General features: G+C 36.2%; 1 pseudogene; it reads left to right on the top strand.

Annotated features, from left to right (window-relative positions):
• The first annotated feature begins 18451 nt into the window (after positions 1-18451).
• LOC117285753 lies at positions 18452-19067 on the top strand (annotated as a pseudogene).
• The last annotated feature ends 1155 nt before the right edge of the window (positions 19068-20222 follow it).

Below are 20222 nucleotides of genomic sequence, written 5' to 3'. Positions count from 1 at the left end.
AATATCTCCAGTTCTCATTTCTTTATAGCTTTTTGCAAAACACTGTTTGCAAACTGTTTCTTATAAGTCAAACCCACACACTCAAACACATATAGCGCCAAAGAAGAGACTTGAAATTAATTTTATAGGCAGCACTCTTACCTTGAGATGAGATTTCTTAGCCAGCATCGTACACTGCTGTTTCTGACATTAATTTCTCATTGCCCGGTTACCTACTACTTAAAAATGTGTTCCACTGGCTCATAAACAATTATATCATCAATCCCCTCTGTGTGTAACAAGAGACCTTACCCACAGAACTGTGAAATAAAAGGAAGAATTATGCCAGAGGTAACAACGGTGCCAGAAACCTGCTTTGCAGCGATTGGTTAGAAGAGACCAACCAGTTGAGTTTCATTCAGCACACTTGTTGAGTTAACCTACAAGCATTTTTTTTTCATTTTCTCTATTTTTCTTCACTGGGGTCTCCTTTGATTTCATGCTGGCTTTTTAAATTGAGGATAAAGTTAATTCACTTAACAATGCCACAGCTGGAATTAAGTATGCCTCTTCTCCTACTGCTGAGGGGAGGGGCTGGTGCTAGTTGGTGGTATCTTATTGGATGCCCAACACCCTGAGGGCTGTTGTTGAATCCTTGGTGCCTCTAGCGACAGGCAAGAAGTTAACTAATTACGAACATATGGTTTGGCAGACACCTTGTCAGCTTGCTGCTGCGTAGGTGTTTGGAAGGAGGTGAAGGGGAAAGTTTGAGGTAGAAGGTGTGGTTAAAAGTCCCACTGATAAGCCTGGGGGTGATTTGATTGATCCTAATCTATTCTTTTTGTCAGGAATCAGCATGCTTCTGGCAGCAACAGCTTGGTAATAACAGAGATTTGTGGCCCTTAAGCTCTTGTGGTGACAGCGGCACACGACCAGACCAGTCAACTGGCTCCTGAAAAGGCCCCCATTTAATTGGCCACAATGGTGGGAACAGAAATGAGATGTTAGGTCAAGGTACAACACATGGCCTACCTGAAATGGCTCCCAATGATCTGAGGCACAGATGTCATCTTTTATTGGCATGATTGCCATCAGAGGAATAAGAGAAGCCTGGAGACAGGCTGCAGAAAAGCCTTTCCTAAGAGGCAGGCAAGCACACTCTTTGTGCTTGAATTACCTAGAGAAAAATGCAGGTGTATAAAGGGCCAAGAGAAGATGTATTAAGGCTAGGTTGTGAATCAAAGGGATACAGAATAATGCTCACATTTCTATTTTGTAGAAAGATTGCTTGAAAATGTAACAGTATATAACTGAAACATTCATGAATTTTAACTATGTTAGATAAATTAAAATTACACACACTTGGGATTCAGTGGCCTAGCTATACCAAATAGGTATTTTCCTGTCATCAATAAGTTTGTACACAGTACTTGTGGTTTGTGCCAGAAGTTTAAGGTGAGGTGGACTCTGTACTGTAAGAATTTCAACTCAGAATGAGCCTCAATCAATACAAATATTATAAGCTTTATTCATTGACACTCAGAGTATTGTCTGAATTTTACAAGTAAATTTTCTGAATTGTCTGGATTCCATGATGCCTGCATGACTAGATCATCTATGGGAAACATGAAAGATCTGGTAGTTTATATTCTTTACTTATAAGTTTTCCTATGTTCATTGGTCAGGATCAGAGTATAGAAACACTTTTAAAACATTTAAAATACTATTGGTTATTCTATGCCCGCCCTCATTGGCTGGCTGCTAACAGCTTAACAATGTTTATTAGTGAACTTGCAGACCTTTGGTAAATTGCCAACTTGTCGAATTCTGTATCCACAAAATCACCTTATCTGACTGACCTATCCTACAGGGACAGTGGAAGTACGAATTGACCTACTGCACATAAATGCTTTTGTATTAGCAGTGCCACAATTCACTAGTGAAGTAGATATTCCTAATTGTCTCTCATTGTCCTGAGCCTTCAGAGTAAATTTTACAGAAATAAGGAACACGCTCCAAGAGGGTGAGGATCTATGAAGCCCAAAATAAAAAAATGAAACTCATCTAGGTCCATAGATTAAGAAACCATACACAGACAAAGCAAAGTTAGATTGGATCTGACTGGTGGAGACAGGGGTGGTGGTAGTGACAGGAATGAACACTTCGGGTCTTCTCTTCTTCATCCCTTCTAGTGTTTGAAAGCTTTCTGCACATGGCCAATGTGTAACCTGGTTGCCCATCAGAGTCTACTTGTGATGCAGGTCTCATAAGTCCCTGCTGGTCATGGTGCCCTCCTCACGGGAGAAGTTATGTATTTACTCAGGAAAACATGTGCGTTCTCTAGGCCTTTGATTTCAGCCAATGTGAATTGAATGGGTAGAGCAATAATGAGAACAAACCTAAAGAATCTCAAATCCATAGGTTTGGACTTCCATTAAATGCATACTGTCTTGTTTTACATTCGTATTAATTGTGACATGACTGCCTGCCATGTATTTTTTAAATCCCTGGCCGCATAATTGGGTTCTCTTCTTCTTTTTCATATAAATAACATCCATTATCTACCCACCCCCTAGTAGTTTGCTTCTTTGCTTGGTTGTTTTTATTAACCCATTGCAATCATTAGAGTAGTTTATTTTAAAGGGGGAAAATGAGCAGAATTTTAGTTTTCACCTCTGACCAATGTATTAAGTTATGACCTGAATGCTGGCTGCATGGGCTTCCAGATGGCCTCAGATACAGATCTAACCCTTAAAGAGTGCTGGAAGGGACATTACACCTTCCCTTCCTGGGTGGGGTTAATTGAGAAATCCTGAGCCAGTGTCTCTCTAAGGACGCTAAGATCTGCCTTTGTACAGGAGAGGACTTTGAAGGCTGTGTAGAGGAGCATGAGCTGTCAGTTGACCAACTTGAGTTAAAACCAGCCCCCGGGAACGAATTGAGTTCGTAAGTCAAAAGTCCACTGTATTCGAATCTTGTATAAATAGAAACAGCTTTCTATAAATGATAAGAATATGGACAAGTTTTCCATAGAATCATGTTTGTCACTTGGATTATATATTTTGTGGGTAAAAATACAAATTAAAATACTCTTACATGGTTTCTCTTATATGAAAAGAGAGAGAGAGAGCAAAATAAAAGGTAGATACATGGGAATTATGGAGACTTTTCAAATGGATGGGGGAACAAGAGATGGAGGAGAAAGAAAGAAGATGGAAAAAATGATCTAAGGGAAAATGATAAAAATAGAACTTTTGCAAATGGGACAGGGAATTAGAAGAAACAGGGAGGAAGGGAAGGAGTAGAAGATGACTAAAAAGAAGAATTAAGATGTATTATGTACATGTACCATTTACCCACAATAAAAATAATCCCTATGTACTACAAACAGGTAAAAAAAATTAATAAAAAATTTTAAAAACTATTTTGTGAGTACTAGTTCATGAATTTTTGTTCGTTTAAAAATCCGATCCCTTTAGAGGCAAAAAAGATTAGGGCTTGAAGAATTTATCATAATTTTATTTTATTTCTTTTTTTTTTTTAAGAGAAGTTTTTATCAGTCAGCTGGTTCCAAGTCAGGAGGGCATGGTGAGAGTAAGTGGCGGAAGAAAGCTGTTCATCTTGGCAACCAGAAAGCAAAGCCAGAAAGGTTATCACAATTTATTTTAAAATGTAGTCAGTATTTAAGGACCAAAGAATTTGTACAACATGGCATTTAGACCTCTAATTCAATGACATATTAGATTTATGTATTTATCTAACAGAAGAGCATCAGGCTGATGAGGGAGATGTGATTTGCTCAAGTTCACACAATTAATGCCAAAACCAGAATGTCTAAATCTGTCATGTATCTATTGTGTAAAAGACTCTCGTTTGTATACTTATATTTTAGAAAAATTGAATAGAAACATCTACTATTCTGGTGAAAAGTTTAAAACTCAAATTGTCATTATTGCAATGCTATTTCCAAATAAAAGAGCTTAGCCTTGCCTAGGAAACATTTTGTGGTTTTAAGGCTCAGCATTCTTAATTTACATTCTCAATTATCTCAAACTTCCATGAACCCATGTTCAGAAGAATTATTTTCAAATAGAAGCAGAATTCTCAAATTTTATTTCTCAGAGTATTTAAATGAGTGAAGCCTTTCTCAGTAAAACCCAAAAATATTGGTTTCCAATAACAACTTGGGTAGTTATACTGAGGAAAATTTGAAACTGATGCCTTTGTAAGATGTTCATGAATCTTTGTGATTTTATTTATTTTTCAAGCCTCAAATCCTATTTCCATCATTCACAAACCATGAAAGTTTTCTATGCATTCTCCAAGTTCCCAAAGCCTAATAGTGCTTTCCACTTCCTTTCCTTTGTGAATATAATACTTTTTATCAAATTTGTTTTGCTTCTTTGCTGGGCAATCTATTCATTGTTCAGAGCAAATGTCCATTTTTCTTCTCTTCCTCCCTGATATCCATCAGGATATTTAAATTATTTCTTGATACCAGCTGCAAGTACCTATGTCTATGTCTTCAAGCAATGTCCATCACTCTGTTTGTGGATAGAAATATTCTGTAGTTATTAAGCTAATGACCTTATGCTTGGATAAGTCTGAATTCAAAATCTTAGGCACTGATTAGCTTTAGGTCCTTGAATGGGATATTTAACTTTTCAGCCTCAATCCCTTTTTGCATATAGTGGGAATATTAATAATCTTACAGAGTTCTTATATGGACCCCAAATTTTGTAATATGATGACCATAATGGTGGTAGATTTTTGTGTTTCAATCATTAACACTGTATGTGAAGTTTTATATTTGTGTCAATTTTGTGAGTACAAAAGATATGAAAAAATAAATACTTGTATGGATTTATTTCCATTAGCCACAAATAATTACTATGACCACACAATATGACCACAGTGCCACATGAAATCCAATTCAAAAGAACAAGTCTTGCAATAAGTTGTTTAACATTCTGGAAACTGAATTTTAGTACTTATTAAAATTAGAGAAATTCATTGGTAAAAGAGACATTGGGGATTCAAATGGCTTAAATTTGTATATCAAATTTGTGTCAAAATTCATAATTTCTCCGGGGATGCTGAGATGGTAGCATCACAAGCTTGAGGCTAGCCGGGCAACTTAGAGAGACCCAATCTCAAAATGAAAAGAAATAAAATATGGCTGAGGACATATTTCAGCACTCTCTGACTTCTTTTGCCAAACATAGTTCAGTGTGATTTTGAGATTAGAAGTCTGTCTTAATAATTCATATGCATGTCTTTAAAGGAATAGGAGACTCCCTTGATTTTTTTAATATAGAGAGTATCTTTCTTTGCTTTGCTGATATTGGTGATAGAGTAGGGTCACTGCTAATCTGCTCCTATGGAAAAAACAACAAAACCAAAGCAAACACCCTGGTTGTTATCCACCGATATCAAAATACACAGATAAAACTGAAGATAGAATGTGGCAATAAAATGATAGTCATACATCATAACAAAGACTAAAGAAGACTTTGTTTATTTTCCATATGGTTAGAAATTTTTCTTTATTAAGAGCTAAACTTGTTGCTTCCTTTTCCTGTTCTGCAGATATTGCACCAACAACAATCTTTCCTAATAAAAAGACTTGGTCTGAGGCAATAAAATGGCATTTTCCTCTTTCACCTTCTCTTCTAAAATAAAAGGATATGAGTAGAACAGTGTTTGAAAGGGGTCTTGTTAAAATATCACTAGATTGGTCTATCAGGGCCAGAATAATTTTATATGGAGCTCTATACTCATTCTCAGTCTGCAAATGTATATACCAGGCCCCAAACTTATCAGTGTGTACCCACTATAGAAAGTTTGAGGACAGTATAAACCTTCCAGTGCCCAATTTTGAAGCCTGGCTGTATCACTCACTACCTACAAAGCTCTATCACATTTATTAACTTTGCTCGGTAGAAATCCCCACATTTGTGAAGTGAGATAGCATCTAAGTCATAGGGACTTTTTTCCTAATAGTTAAGGAATTACTAATAATTGGGAATGAGATTTTTGGTCAATGGTAGAGCACTTGCAAGGCCCTGGGTTTGATCCCTGCATCACACACACGCGCACACGCACGTGCACACACACACACACACAAAACAGTTAGTTCACATACGTCACAGCATTAGTCCTAGTTCACAGTATACATTCAATATAGTTTATTATTTTAGTTTGATTCATGGATTTTTTATTGAAAATACATTTAGACTTAATATTTTTGAAACTCTAAGTTTCTAGAGAAGATAGTGAAATGAAAATGCTCTTAGAAAAATGTGCATATATAACCACAGCTTGGGCAATGTCTGCACAGACTCCTTTCAGGCTATTGCAGCCACTGGTCAAGGCTTTATTTCAGGTGTCAGATTCACCTTTGCAGCCTATATATAAGTATATATTTACATTTCCAAAGTAATAACTGTAAACATGTTCCTATGTGCATTGATAGCTCTGTCTGTGTTTCATTTTAATGAATAAATAACAAGTAAATACAGATTTCTAACATGGTTTGGAGGTCTTTCATCATTTCTATGCCTTCTTTATTTTCGGGCTCTGTTGAATTCAGATAAATACTCTAAATGAGAATTTAGGCAGTAAGTCAGTATCACTGACAGACATTTGAATACATGGAAACTTCCATTAGAACTCAATCAATATCAGAATTTGGGGGAACGAAATAGATGGTTGTCTCTTTATTTTGGTTACAGTGTCATCTTTTGAAACCACAAACCTTCTTTGGACTTTTAACTTTAAACCAGTGGAGACAATGTGACTAATTGTTTCCCCTCCTACATTATTTATTTATCTGTTATCTCTGAAAAATGTTCTTCTAGATCAGAGCCTCAATATTCAGAAACAGCAAGGTAAGTAACAACTATCTTTACCTGAAATTATGAGATCCTTAAGGAAATGGACTCTATTTTGCTCACCTTATAACTGCCCATGACTGGTGCTATTGTCTGCCATTGTATGGCCCACTTATTACATGTGCATGCAAAGAATTCCTTAAATCTATCTATCATCTATCTATCTATCTATCTATCTATCTATCTATCTATCTATCTATCTATCTATATCTATCTATCATCTATCTGTTTGCTGCAGTGTACTGTGATGTCTGCACTCAGATTGATTATTTTGCTATTATCAGCAGCTATTTTATCAACCCTACTTATTTACTTTCGGTAACCTCCAATAAATCCTAGTCCTTTCATGTTTTACTAATGTTCTTCACCTTGGGATTCATATCTCAGAGGAAATTTCAAATCTGCATGTCAAATACTAATCTACTTATATCTGTATATACCTAATAGTCTTTCTTCCATGGAGAAAGTTCCTTTTAAAATTTTTAAAATGCTTTCATTGGATCTTGGAGTTCATTGCTGTACATCTTAGACTTGGAAGATTACATGATTAATTGTCTCAGATGCATTCTTTTCATGAAACTCCTCTAAGTTTTAAAAATGTTTTTCTCTTTATTCAGACAAAAAAAAATAAGAGGAGAGCAGGCTCTCAAGTCTACTGTATGCTTGACAGAGGAGGAGCAAATAAGGAGTTAGTGATAGTTTCAATTTGGGAAAATAAGTTTTGGAAGTGGACGGTGGTGATAGTTGCATGATGAGTAAATAGTTGAATCCACTCAAATGTACTTTTCAAAATTATTACATTTTCATAATTTTAATCTTTTAATTTCAAATTTTATATAATGTAACAAATTCTAATAATTTAAATATTTTGAAATTATTAAATTTTATGTGAAGCATCTTTTGCTAAAATAAAAGAGGGGGAAACACTTGTTTATCTTCAGGGATTCCATTTTTCATCCCCACCACCTCTTAAACCCACTCCTATCTGGCTGCTTCATCAACACTCTACTGAAATAGGACCTATTCACATAAATATATGCTTCAAGTTGCTCAGTCTGGGACATTTTTAAATCTTTATTTTTAGCAGCATGTTTAAGATAACTTTTCTTGTTGAAATACCATTGTCTCGTTATTTCTTCAGTTCACACTGCTAGAATTTTTTTTCCTCCATTGCAGGCACTCTTTTTATTCTTTGCTAGTTCTCTTTTCCTATGAACCTAACAATTATATATTGAACTTTCTGTAATTTTAATTCTGGACCTTGTAATTCTTTTATTGTATAATCTTCTCCCAAACTATAGGCAGGTGACTATCTTAATACAAATCTCTTCTGTAAATTCTAGATAAAAAGTCTGCAATTTTTGTATCTTCATTTGGATATATTTGCAACACTTCTTAGTCAATGTGTACAAAAGGGAATTCAGGAATCTATACAACCTCACTTCTGCATTTTACCCTGTCGTCTGGTATCTTCTCAGTCAGTGGTCTGAATCTTCTATTAAGTATGGAAGCCAGAACCCCTGATTCTTGTTTCTTCCCTTCTTTGTTTTTCATAAGGCAACTACCACTGACTCCTTGTATTTTTATGCCCTCAAGGTTTCTTAAGTCTGTCACATCTTCTCACCTTCATCATAACCATCATACTCATCACCAACCCCCAACCTGCTCACATCATCAGGATCTCTTATTGACTCCCATGAATTCCACTCTAGTCTTCCAACATCCTCTTAGAAAATCCTCCAACCCAAACTACACAATTCAGTAAAACAATGTTTTGGGGATGGAAAATTTATCTTACCATCCACCCCTCTTTATTTATTTTTTTTCTTTTTTGGTTTTTTGAGACAGGGTCTCACTATGTAGTTGAGACTGACCTGGAACTCACTATGCAGCCCAATGCAGCCCAGGCTGGTCTCGAACTCACAGCGATCCTCCTGCCTCAGCCTCCCACGTGCTAGGATTACAGGCCACCACGCCCAGCCATCCTCTTTAATATCTCTTAATGTTTCTATGTTTCAAACTGAAGACATTTTATAAGACTTGGCATGAACTTTAATTTCTTTAGCTTCTGGGCTTTGTGGAGCACTTGCTCCTGCTCAATCTCACATTTCTAGCTCTTCTGACCTCAAAGACTAAGACACACCAACATGGCAAAGCTAGCTGGAGATATGCAATTTCTAGGTATACTTGCCTAGAGCTTATTGAAACATGTTCTTTATTTATATTACACTTACTTGAAAGGGGAGGCTCATGCCTAGCACTGTACTTTCCCACTATCGCAACGTAACGGCTAATATGGCTGATATGAATAATTAACTAGCCACGTAAAAAATCCAAAATGTCACAGAAAGAGATATGTATAGATAAGTAACTGGGTACTAACAGGTACACAACACATAGGAAAATGGTGTACATAGATTTGGAAGAATCAGCCAGTGCAAATTTTGCATCATGAACGATGCTGTGTCTTAATCATTTATTTAGTGATGGAGAACAATTAAAATAGAGCTCATATGGTGAATACTGCTATAGAGGAACTAAAGAATAAAATAACCCCGTGGAAACACCATGTAGAGACTTACCTCTGTCTGAGAAGTTGAAGAAAAATTTCACAAAAGAAATTGTATTTAAGGTAGGGCTTCAGGCTAGACAATTTACAAATAGAGAACAAATAGAATTTTAGGCAGAGAGGAAAACACAGTTTTGGTGAACCAAACTTTCCTACTGAAAAAGAGTTTGAGAATCTCCAATTTTATCTTAAAAGTAAATAATTATCGACCATCACACTACAGAGAATAACTTTGTAATAAAGAGCAACCAAGTGATATTTTTAGACTCCAAAACCTGGGCACATTCATCCCTTTCCTGGCAAACAGGATGTTGTCATCAGGGTGATTTGCTTCCTGCTGCAAGCAGTATGTCTGATGTTTGAGGCACAAAGACATTGTTTAAAGAAGCCTTATGATTTTGAACAAGCTGGCCCAGCAGGGAGATTTTAACCTGCTCTCCGTAACAGGCACAACAGCCTGTGTTTGTAAACAGAGCCTTATTGCACTAGTGAGAGCAGACACAGCACAGTGTCAGCTCATTAATTGGGTGTCAGCTCCCTACCAGGAAGAAAGCTTAATGAGTCATCTCATCATAAAGAAGCAACGCTCAAGGGAGGGGCGGGTGGCTTAGACAGAGGGGGAAAGATTTGTCCAGCAATAACTACGTGTAAAGAAAAGCTTGAAGCCCACCTGTTGCGATAAAGAGAGAGCAGCATTTGGGAACGGATGGTTTCTCTGTTTTCTGCTATTCAGAGGGAAATCTGAGTTCATGAGTTCATAAATGCAGCCATTGCCAGGTTCTGTTGGGAGTGTTAGAAATTGAAATGATTCAAAGCATATTTTTATAAAGGTTATAAAGTTTTTCCCCCCTCCAAAACATACTAACTTTCCTACACAAAAATTTCCATAGGAAAATACACGCTAATCAAATCTCCTATTGAAACCTAAATATGTTTCTGATGCCTACAGTGAACATTATTAAAAAATGTCAGGTTTGTGCTGTGTTTCAGAAATGGTCATCAGAAGGTTGTGAACTAACAAAAAAATAACAGCCTGAGGTGAGAAACGAGTCTTCTCTCTGGCTTCTTGTTTCCTAATCTATGCCAGTGTGCACATGAGGCACCGTAAGTTTTCACAAAGGAGGCCAGGCTGGTATCGGTTCGTTATTAGGACACTACGTTCTTTACCCTGGGCCATGTTAGATCTTTTAACATTCAAACTGTTAGGATGTTGCTTATTTTCCAGTTTGTTGTTTATAGTTTGGCTTTACTTCCAGGACTTTTGCCATGAGTTTGACTGATACACTATATTTGTTTTTCTCATTGAGTTATTGGTACTTTTTATGTATACAGTACAGTTACATTCATCATTGGGCTCTTGTACCTTTACATGGAGGGTCTTGGTTCTCGTTTTTTCCCCATGTTCCTGCCCTCCCTTCACCCCCTCCTCCCTTCCCTATTTACAAAAACTTTATTTTCATTTTTTTCATTATTCTCATACGTTTTTCTTTTCCCTTATTTCCTTTCCCCCACCCTCCCTACTTCCCCTATACCTTTAGCCCTTTTCTTCCTATTTCACATTGTCAATTATACCATTAGGATCTTATTTACAATTATAGTTTTTCACACCAGAGAAACTATTAGGTATTTACACATGTGTGACTTCCTTATTTCACTTGAGTATAACCTCAATATGCATCCATTTTCCTATGAAAGACTCTAATTTCTCATTCTTTATGGCAGAGTAGTATTCCATTTTATAGAAAAACCACATCTTCTTTATCCAGTCTCCAACTGATGGGCAAATGGGCTGTTTCCAAGTTTTAGCTAGTACAAACTGTGCCGCTATAAACATGGATGTGTGTATATCACTGTGATATGATTCTTTTAATTCTTTTGGAAAGACACCCAGCCGAGGGATGACTGGGTCAAATGGAACCTCTAATCCTTTATGAACAAATCCTCAGTAGCACAAAGGAACAACAACTGGGATCTCATCTTATTTAAAAGCTTCTGGAATGAAAAAGAAGCCACTAACAGAACTAAGAGACAATCTACAATGTGGGAAAAAATTTTTACCATCTGCTCCTCAGACAAAGGACTATTATCTAGAATATATAAAGAACTTTAAAAAAAAATCAGGCCACCCAAATATAAAGATCTGATTAAAAAATGGGCATCTGAAATGAACAGACATTTCTCAGATGAAGAAGTAAAAGCATCAAGTAAACATATGAAAAAATGTTCCACGTCATTGGTCATTTGAGTGATGCAGATGAAAACAACACTGAGATTCCACCTCATCCCAGAATGAATGGCTGTTATCAAGAAACCAACCAATAACAAATGCTGGAGGGGATATGGGGGAAAGGAACCCTTCTCCACTGTTGGTGGGAGTGCAGACTGGTACAACCACTATGGAAATCAATGTGGCGATGCACTATATTTTAAGCTTCTATTTTACTTATCCACTGCCTTAAAAGTTGTCTTCGCTCCTCTTGCCGGTCTTGCTCCCGTTGACCTGGCGTTCCTCAGGCTCACGCTGATCTGCCGCTGTAGATCAATTTGCCTCTTCTAGGATTTTATATGAATGGAATAAGAGGGTACATACGCTTCGTCTGTTTTCTTCTATATTGTTGTGTGTGTCACTTTTATCATTCAACTAAGTAATTTTACACATGCCACTACCATAGTGAATTTGTAAATGTATCTACCAACAGGCATGTGAATACTTTTACACACAGAGTTTTATTTGGAGATTACTGTACAAGAGGAATTGGCTAAGTCGTAGGAGAAGTGGATGTTCATTGGTTTAAGGGACTACTTCACTACTTAAAGTTTTTATAGTTCATGTCTCTTCTAGGAATATAGTAGAATTCTAGTTGTTATATGTTCTTGCTCTCAGTCAGTATTTAAAATTTTAGGCATTCTAATATGTGTGTAATGGTATTTCACAGTGGCTTTAATTTTATTTCCTTAATGACTAATGCTAATGAAAATCTTTGACAGCTTACTTGCCAACTCTGTATCCTACACTGAATCCTTATGCAGATTTATTGCCCTATCTTTCTTCTTTTATTAAGACAAGGTCTCACTATGTTGTCCAGGATAACGTTGAACTGCTATGCTCCAGAAGCCTTCCTGACTCAGTTGCTGAAGTAACTAGGACTAAGACACTCAGGTTTTATTCACTTTTAATGTGGATGATTGTTTCCTCAATTTGGGCTTTAGAGCATTTTTTTATATATATCAGAATACAAACTTTTATTGAATATGTGATTTGCACACAATTTCTTGCTATCTGTGTGTGGTCTCTTTGTATTTTCAAACAGTATCTTTCAAAGAAGGGATGTTCTCAATTTTAAGGCAACTCAACTATCACTTTCTTTTTCTTTTGTGGAGCACAGCTCTGGTAAATAAGAAAAGTAGCCCCAAATTACAAAGCTTTTCTCCTAATTTTCTTTAGGCATTTTATGATTTTAAGTTTTATAATCAGGTCTGTTATGCATTTTGAGTTAAATTATGTATGTGTTGTTGGATTTGACTCTGACTTGATTGTTTTACAACAGATATCCAAATGTTGCAAAGACATTTGTTGAAATTTTCCTTTCTCTGTTGGAATGGTCTTTATAATTTTGTCAGTTGCCAGTTGGCTATATGCATGTGGACTTATTTCTGAACTCTTTTCAGTTCTGTTGATCGACAGGTATTCCTTGATACCAACTGTTCAAGAACGACCCAACTGTTTAACAACTGACTTACAAGCAAGGGACTCTTCAGACTTATGACCCACTGCTTGCACTTGTGACCTGTCTTTTTTTTAAAATGGTTCTGTACATCTTGTTCATAGAAGATCAATGTCTTTTTTTTGTACAGTACAGCTTCTTCATCCAGTAGTATAATTTTTGCTGATTGTACTGTATAGCAAAATACTGTAGTTTTATGTTCTAAATGTAAGTTATGCAAATAAAATCAAAGTCATCAAGTTGGAGATTTCTTTGACTATTTCTTTGTGCTGAATATTTTAATGTTCATACTATGTGCAATTCTTCATTTAGTGACCAATTCATATAATGATCTGGTCACAGGAAGGATCCTCAGTTGTTAAAGGAGGAGTGCCTTCAGGCCATTTTATTTTAGGGGCATTTACTAAATATGTTGTGCAACTAAACTTTTGCATTCAGCATTCATGAAAAGACAAATGTCAGCAAAGTATGTACTATTTTTATAATGTCTAATACTGGGGAAAAATAAACTCGTTGACAGTTTTTTATATGCTTTTTTGGCCTCAATATCCAAAAAATATATGGTTTGCCTGTTTTGACGCAGAAGGGGGTGATTTGGAACACGGTCTTATGAGAACTGTTCACACATGATACTGTATTACATATGATAGGTGCAGAACCACTGTGCCAAAGACCAGGAAAATTTATCAAGGAACTCACTTCTTGGGCTCACTTCTAAGGACTATGCACTCCCAACAGTTCCTCGGATGACTCTAAAACTGATTCAATGGAGTTAAATAAGCTCTCGGATGTACACAAACTCCGGAAATGATGTTATCTTTGAAACTCTTTGATACATAGAAACATCGCATATCATATGGGTACATACATTTTCTCCAGGGTTATATATACACTTCCGAATGACAGAAGCAAATAATTCTCATATGATTCTTGGCTCTGTGAGTGTTGTATGGGATTAATTTTTGTCTAACACTCTTGGCTAGTAAACTCCTTTGCTACATACTCTATGTCTTCTATCCTACAATCTATTTCCTGCAGGAGTGGACAGAGAAGTGGCCCCATGTAATAACTTATATTTTCATATTTATGTTTGTTTTGACATTTCCTTTCTATAGATTTCCTTTTTTAGTGTGACTTTTCATTATTTTTGTTGATATTTTTAGATTTTTTTTAAGTGTGTTTTATTAGTGGTTTGCCCTAGGCATTATGATATACATTTCTACTTAACACAATTTCTTTCAGATTGATACTAAATTTTAGTAAGGTATGGAAGCTTGAACTATAGATTTATTTCTGCTCCCTCCTTTTTTCCTCTCGTTTTCACATTAATTATATATTTTATTTATCTGATTCCAAGGGTTTATAATTATTTTGTAAAATATTATGCATCTTAAAGAAATTAGTAGAAATATCCAATAGCATTTATAAACTTTTCATATTTATTCATATAATTTTCCTTCTGTTGCTCTTATTTTCTTTTTCTATTGCCTGGAACAAAGTCACTATCAGAAATCATTTTACACAATATCAAAGGACTTACATGAGGGTTTTTTACACCAGTATGCAAACAGAAAAAAAACCTTCCAAATTTGTTTATCAAGGGTGTCTTTATTGCATCTGCAATCTTGACAAGTTGTTTTACTAGAAATCAATTCACTGCTCATTTTTTGTTTTTCCTTTTATCCCTTTGGATATTTTATTCTATTCCTCTTTCTTCCTTTTTATTGGAGTGAGATGTTAATGGTATCATTGCTCCCCTATACGTAATCTATTCTTTCTTTGCTGCTACTCTGCCAATGGAGAAATGGAAAAGAGAAATGAGGAGGCATTGCTCTGTATTTACCTGAAGTTGAATGGTTTTTAATGAATTATTGATTCTCCACATGGTACATATCCTTTTTATTTCTCCAGAAAGCTTACACCTAAACACCAGGCAATTTTACTCTTGCTTCAGGGGAGACCATTGGCTGACATTCTCCAGATACTTTCATGGAATAGCGACGGATTGATCTGCTTATAACTGGGATGTGACATTCTTTATCCTTGGCGATATTCTTTTCTCTAACTTTTACTTTATTAGACATTAATAAAACCACTTTAGCTTTCTTAGATTAGTGTTTCCCACTTGCTCTCAGCATGTCTTTATGTTTACCTTTAAAAGTTTTGTCTTATCAGTTCGTGTGTTTAATACATCATGTTCATGTTCCTTGTGTGGATCTGTACATAACGTATCTTGATTCTTTTTTTCATCTCCTTTCCCTTTCCTCCTCCCCCACCTCCACCTATCTTTGACCCCCTTGCCCTCCTCCCTTTTTTTGTACCTGTTTGCAGTATCTTTATATTCAAGTGAGATTATTATATACATTACTTAGTTTGGTTTTACTTTTTCAACCAGTCTTGCAATACCTCTTTTTTAATTGTAGTTTTTAGGATGCTTTCTTTTAATGACATTACTAATACAATATTATTTTATTGTCCCACTCTTTTGTTTTAAATTTACACTATTTCCAGTCTTGTATTGTCATTTTCTTTGTAATTGGCTTATTATCTATAATATTGTCCCTTCTGAGTTTATAGTAAACAGCTTTAACTTACCATAGTTGACTTTTTAAATGGTAGCATCAAAGTACACAAGTAGAATAGCCTTCTAGCCTTACACTGATGTGATTCAACTGTTCGTTGTTGAAGCTTTTCTGCTACTTAAAAATTACATTTGGTAATTATTTTTAACGAGGTTTTAATTAAAGCATTATATTTAGCCAAGCAGGTGCTAGTTTTGGCCACTGGTTAGGTCTTGATTCCCAACTAGGGTACTTTTCTTTCTATGCTTGAAGCATTGCCCTCACATTTCTTGCTCTGCTTATCCGATGGTGGTACATCCTTCCAGCCTTTTATATCTAAAAAGTCTTTCACCTTAATGGTTAAAGTACATTTTTTGCATTGCAGAGAACTGTAGATTTGCAGAGTTTTTCTTACATTTCTTTGAAGATGTTTCCCCTTTGCCTCTTTCATGTATTATTTTTGCTTTTCCATTTTTCCTTGTTGTCATTTCTCTGTATGGAATATGTGCCCCCTTGCAAAACCAAATGGTAGCTTTGAAAATGCCTTCATCACTGGTGACAAGTAAGTTGATTATGAAGTGCACTCGTGTATTCTTCTTCATGTCTCTTAAGATTCAGTCTTCCTGAGCATTTAGTGCCTGTGACTTCATAGTTTCCACGAGTTTGGTGAATTGCCTACCCTTTATGTTTTCAGATACTTTTTTCTGTTTCATCCCTCAACGACTCCAAAGACATGTATGACAGACCACTGTCCAAACATCACCAATTCTCCGTGTGTAAAGTCCATTTCTCTTTGCTTCAGTTTAGGTAGTTTCAATGACCACGTCTTTAAAGTCGCTACCTTATTTTTCTGCAGTTCCTTCCAGCCATTTGTCAATTCAGTGTGTTTTTGTCTCAGACATTCTCAGTTCCATTCTTAGAAGTTAGATTAATATTATTTATATACTTTTTCTAATTTTTCCCAACTTATTTTTCACCTAGATTACTTATGCACAGAATACACTTGTAAGAACCTTTTTATGATCTTGTCTATCAGTATCATTTTTCAGTCTGTTTCATTTGAGTGTATTTCTCTTCTCCATAGGATGTGTTTCCTGGTTGCTATATTTTGAATTCTAAACATTCCCAAAATGCTGAGGTCTTAAATTCCTGGGAAGTGGTGAAACTTTAACAAGTGAGGCATGGAATGAGGCCTTTGGGTCCTTAAGGTTTTGTCTTTCAAATGGGTTAAGGTTTAGCAGCCACTTCCTTGATAACTTTTGAATTTTTGGCCATGAACAGTTTTGCTACCCCACATTTCTGTCATTGTCACCTGACATACCTTCTAGAGGCCTAGAAACAATGTGTCCAAATCCTGAGCCCAAAATAACCTTTCTCTCTTTGTAAGTTGGCTATGTCCAGTGTTTCTTGTAGTGACAGAAAGCTGACTAATGAAATGTTTCTTTGCTGGAGCATGAATCTTTCTTTAGCTAAGATTGTGCATTTAACCTTATTGAGGACTGCATTTGTTTGTTTGTTTGTTTGTTTTTATTCTGGCCAGTGCTCTAATATCTGAGCTCTGTGATATTATTATCTCCAACTTGCATCTCTTCTGGATGCTCATATTCATGGAATTATATTCACTGTAGCCAGGACATGCGAATAATGATAAGATATTTCATAGATAAAAATAAAGAAAATGGGGTACACACAGGATTGCTATTAAAACACTGTTACACATTAGGTTAAATGAATTAAGTCTATCATGGAAAAACAAACGCTGTGTGGCCTCACTGTATGTGAAATTTTAAAATAATGAACTCAGCAAAATGCTGATTCCCGAGGACTGAGTTTTTGGGGAAATGGAGAAGTTGGTCAAAGCTCAAAACTTTCAGTTACACAAAGAACGGTGTGTAGGGACCTAATGAACAGCACTGTGGTGAGAATGTGCTAGTTAGTTTGATTGTGACAGTTATTACTAAATGTATATATATATATGTATATGTATATGTATATATATGTATGTATGTATATGTATATATATATATGTATGTATATGTATATATATGTAAGTATATATATATATGTATGTATGTTATATAGATATATACTGATCCGGTTGCTGTCCACCTAAGAAATCTATAACTCACAGTTGATATTTGAAAAAATAGAAGTAAATGCACATATAAAGATTAATTCCCATAAATACTATTGATTTTTTTTTTGGAATGTGGGTTTGATTACTTAGAAAGTATTTAATCAAATTTTTTGTAAAATAGGGAAGGATGAAGGGAGGGAAGGAGGGACGGGGGTATGAGGAAAAAATAAGAACCAAGACATATCATGTAAAGGTACAAGATCCCAGTGATAAATGTAACTGTATTGTTTGCTTTAAATGTACCAATAAACAATGCGGAAGAAAAAGAAAGTAATCATTTTGGTTCTTGCTCTTAACTTTTGACAAAGATTATTAGAGCGTATTTAGTTGAGAGCTACTTTTGTTACACTGAGGGAAAATCCTCTGAGTTTTCTACATAACTTTTTTAAAATAACCTTTAGTTATGAAGCTTCCTTCTTAGAGTAATGAGCACTGGAAAAGGAAATATTCCTTGTCCCATGTGAGTTTCAAACATCAATGTTTTTTTCTAAATCTTTCAGGTGATTCTTTGCACAGCCTTAATCACTTTCCTCATATGCACTAAGCAGCAGAAGCAGCTGCCTTAACAATAGTGATATCCGTGGGGAATGGCCTCCAATTTTAAGAAGGTAAACACACCACCAAGTACCCAGAGAAAAAGGACAAACCCTGAGCCAGAGCTCACTGAAGAGCAGAGACAAAGAATCAGAGAAACTTCTGATTTCTTTGATGCTGATGAGACTTTGACCCTTGATGTTCAAGAACTAAAGGGGACAATGACAGTCTCGAGCTTTGAGTCTGAAACAGAAGAAATTTTTAAAAAGTGCTATGGTGCCGGGGATTAGCTCAGTGGTTCTGCCACTTGCCTTGCAAGGACAAGGACCCAAGTACAATATCTGGTACCAAAAACCAAAAAAACTGCTATAAAAAATTAACAAGGGGCAGGAAAAATGAACTCTAGTCATCTTTTGAATATAGTGAGTCTGAGAATGTCTGCAGAAGATGCCAAAGAAGAAATCCTGAAAGCTCAGAAGCTCGTGAATGATGACGAAACTGAGAAAATAGCTTTCAAAAATCTGAAGCACATGGCCAAGGAGTTGGGCGAGAGTGGGAGTCGTGAGGCCAGAAATGATCGAGGAAGGTGACTGAGAAGGAGGGGGAGAGATCAGTGAGCAAGAGGCCATGCATATCGTGAAAAAACAAAACAAAACAGAACAGCTTTAAGACCAATGAGTGCCTGCCATGATGTGAAGTCTGGCCTTTGAGAACATCCATCTCCTCCATTTCTCTGTGTAAGTGTAGCTGTCACCTTGAGCTTCTTTTGGACCTCTGGAAATATTCTTTGATATGAAATTGCTTTGTAAAAATGGGCTGCCAATTACCGTAATTCCGGAAAGCAACGTGAAGGCGGAGTGAGAGGCCTTCCGGTTTGGCTGCCTGCCTTTCACCTCCCCTCACCTCACTCTTTGCATGTTTTCCACACGAACACAGCAGCTTCTGAGGCAGCACCTGCTACACTCAGGTCACCACAAGCAGTGATCCTTCAGCGGGTTCCGCATTTCTGGTACCTTGAGTGTCATTTTCTCTTTGACAAAGCCAAGTGAACCCTTACACTGGCATTTAGATAAGTGTTAATATTGTGGGCTTTGTCTTTAAAGTAAAGCTTTTCTCAGCTGGGGAAAATGCAATAATCAGCACTCAGCTGAATCCTCAAGAGCAGGTCAACACTGTTCTTCAGGATCTCACTGAGCAGTTCATTTTCCTCCTGGACTCCACTGCCACTGAACTCCAGCCACTAGCCACCCTCAACTCTCTGGTCTCTAAGATCCAAGCTTTTCAACCCAGGCTACTCGAGAACATCCCCTTTATGAATCCTTCCCTGGAAACAGTCAGGCATTAAGTTCAAGCTTTCTTGCATCTTCTACATTAAGTAGCTCTTCTTTGCCTGTATCCTTTACTGAACAAAGTTAAATATCCTTAGAACTTTGTCATATATTTAACCCAGTACTTTAGTTCTTTTAGGCATGAAGGTCTGTCTGCTCTCTTTTCCTCACTACTGGCTATCTGTGAGGCTCCTTCACGATGCCTTGTTCTTTTATATGACGTGCAACAAATTTATTTTCCCATTCAAATTACTTACTTACACTACTGCTATAACTTCTCAGTGTCCTTTAATTTTGATGCAATGAAGTTATATACTTTTTGTATGCCCATTATATACAAAATACCATGCCAGACCCTAGGATGAGAGCAGCAAATGTGTTGAGTATTTTATAGTAGAGAGATAAGTGTTAAACACACATAATCTCAAGTATGTAGATGTATACTAATAAGCAAAGGGCTATTTTGATTGAATTATAGAACTAGCACTTCTCTGGA

This window comes from Fukomys damarensis, unplaced genomic scaffold, assembly GCF_012274545.1.
Source record: "Fukomys damarensis isolate Sample0158 unplaced genomic scaffold, DMR_v1.0_HiC HiC_scaffold_12, whole genome shotgun sequence".
Taxonomy (NCBI): domain Eukaryota; kingdom Metazoa; phylum Chordata; class Mammalia; order Rodentia; family Bathyergidae; genus Fukomys; species Fukomys damarensis.
This window is presented reverse-complemented; position numbering and strand designations above follow the sequence as displayed.